The sequence below is a fragment of the Lipotes vexillifer genome, unplaced genomic scaffold (genome assembly GCF_000442215.2).
Source record: "Lipotes vexillifer unplaced genomic scaffold, Lipotes_vexillifer_v1.1 scaffold1504, whole genome shotgun sequence".
NCBI lineage: Eukaryota > Metazoa > Chordata > Mammalia > Artiodactyla > Lipotidae > Lipotes > Lipotes vexillifer.
Genome location: NW_006794547.1, coordinates 184,987 through 187,661, shown reverse-complemented (window position 1 = coordinate 187,661; position 2,675 = coordinate 184,987). Strand labels below are relative to the sequence as shown.

The 2,675-nt window shown below is 43.5% G+C and overlaps 1 pseudogene; it reads left to right on the top strand.

Moving 5' to 3' along the window:
* Positions 1–444: 444 nt before the first annotated feature.
* The window catches only part of LOC103086593 (uncharacterized protein C5orf46 pseudogene), a 22,137-nt pseudogene continuing 19,906 nt past the window's right edge, over positions 445–2,675 (top strand).

Below are 2,675 nucleotides of genomic sequence, written 5' to 3'. Positions count from 1 at the left end.
ATTTCTCCTTCAAGTTTTCTGGATCAGTGTAATCAGACACTACCCTGAAATTGCATGACAAGCTATTTTAAAAGCTATTAAAGGTTCACATTGTAATTTTTAGCACTTTCTGACAAGAAAAACAATATTAAATAATATTAATCCAGCCCTAAAAGAGCTACTAGAATTATCTTATCCACATGACTTTGAACTCTTATTTTACAAACAAAATGTAGAATTAAGTTATAAGATAAAACTGGACTCAGGAGAACGGAGCCCACGTTCCCACAGAGCTGGAACTCCCGGCTTGGGGTCTCTTCCCTCCGCCGTCACGGAACTGCCCCGGAGCCAGAGGGGAGGGCGGCCTCACTGAGGCTGCTGGCTCTGGAGGGGCCCCGGCGGCCGAAGCCGCGACAATCCTGGGGACCGCGGGCAGGAATCATCGTACCTAGAATTCTGGAGAAGATGGCGGAAGAGTAAGACGTGGAGATCACCTTCCTCCCCACAGATACATCAGAAATACATCTACACGTGGAACTGTTCCTATAGAACACCCAGTGATCGCTGGCAGAAGACCTCAGACCTCCCAAAAGGCAAGAAACTCCCCACGTAACTGGTCGTGTGGATGACAGGCTGTTGGTGCTCCAGCCAGGCGTCAGGGCTGTGCCACTGAGGTGGGAGAGGCAACTTCAGGACACTGGTCCACCAGAGACCTCCCAGCTCCACGTGATATCAAATGGAGAAAATCTCCCAGAGATCTCCATCTCAACACCAAGACCCAGCTCCACTCAACGACCAGCAAGCTAGTGCTGGACATCCTATGCCAAACAACTAGCAAGACAGGAGCACAGCCCCATCTATTAGCAGAGAGGCTGCCTAAAATCATAATAAGGCTACAGACACCCCAAAACACACCACCAGACGTGGACCTGCCCACCAGAAAGACACGATCCAGCCTCATCCACCAGAAAACAGGCACTAGTCCCCTCCACCAGGAAACCTACACAGCCCACTGAACCAACCTTAGCCACTAGGGACAGACACCAAAAACAATAGGAACTATGAACCTGCAGCCTGTGAAAAGGAGACCCCAAACACAGTAAGATAAGCAAAATGAAATGACAGAAAAACACAGAGCAGATGAAGGAGCAAGGTAAAAACCCACCAGACCTAACAAATGAAGAGGAAATAGGCAGTCTACCTGAAAAACAAGTTATAAGATAAAACTGATTGAAGGTTGAAACGTAACTCTCAAACTGAAATTTAGTGTACCAGAGAAATTAAATGTATATAACTCAGCACTATTCTTATCCATTTTATGTATTGGGAGTTTGATTTCATTGGATAAAAGGTCCTGTTACTAAGAAAGTTTGAGAACTGCTATATGTAAATGTTCAGGGCCAACTGGGCATATTAAAAAAAATGTGGGCTTCCTTTTTCATTACTTCCCAATTATGCACAGATACAGTTTAATTGTGCAAAGCTTTAGTTTCCTTAATAAAGTAAATTAGTAATATTTACTTTATCAGATGTTGTGAGCATTCAATAAAATGTCTGTGAAGCAACTAGCTCCAAGAGTGGGGAAGACTTGGCACTCAGTTTTCCTGACCTTCTTGTCTGTGTGCATTTACCTCAATAGCAAATGAAAATGAGAGATAGTAGTTTATCAATTAGATCATGTTTTTTTTGTGTTTTTTTGCCGTGTGCGGGCCTCTCACTGATGTGGCCTCTCCCATTGCGGAGCACAGGCTCCAGACGCGCAGGCTCAGCGGCCATGGCTCACGGGCCCAGCCGCTCCACGACATGTGGGATCTGCCCGGACTGGGGCACGAACCCCCGTCCCCTGCATCGGCAGGCGGACTCTCAACCACTGCACCACCAGGGAAGCCCAAAGGTGTATTTTAAAAATAGAGGTTTAATTTCGTTCTCTGATACACGTTTAAGTTTTAAAGGAAGCTGTAAAGAATAAGAGTACTTTATGTTTTATAATGCTGTGCAGTCTACACTTAGCTTTTAATACCTGGGCTATGTCTTTTTTATAGATAGATAGAAAAAAATCTCAAGTGTTTGAATTCACTGAAACTTAGGAAGCACTCTACCTTCTTATTTAATCCTTGAAGAAATGACAGGTAATTTTTAAGAAGGGATTTAAAATCCAGCATGTATGCTGACCATTTTGTTTTCCTCCCCAGAGAGTATCAGTTTAATCATATAGTAGTCAAGGTAACTTAAGCTTTTTTTTTTAACCTCAGCATGAATCTGAGAGGCAATGTAACTGAAACTCTCTAATCAAATGCTTCCACAGTGCTGTCTGGGGCCTCCCCAAGGGTGTTGTTACCTATTCTTTCATTTCCTCCTCTGCAATAGATCCATGATTTTACCAGGCTTGAACTTTCTGTTCCTTTCTCATATCTTCATAAGCAATTAACAAAGGATAGCCCCCCCTTGGCTCTCTAATCAAATGCTTCCACAGTGCTGTCTGGGGCCTCCCCAAGGGTGTTGTTACCTATTCTTTCATTTCCTCCTCTGCAATAGATCCATGATTTTACCAGGCTTGAACTTTCTGTTCCTTTCTCATATCTTCATAAGCAATTAACAAAGGATAGCCCCCCCTTGGAGTTGTCATTTTGTGCCTTCAGTTTCCATGCAATCTTGTTTTGCTTTTTTTTTAAAAAAAAAAAAGGACCTTTAAATGC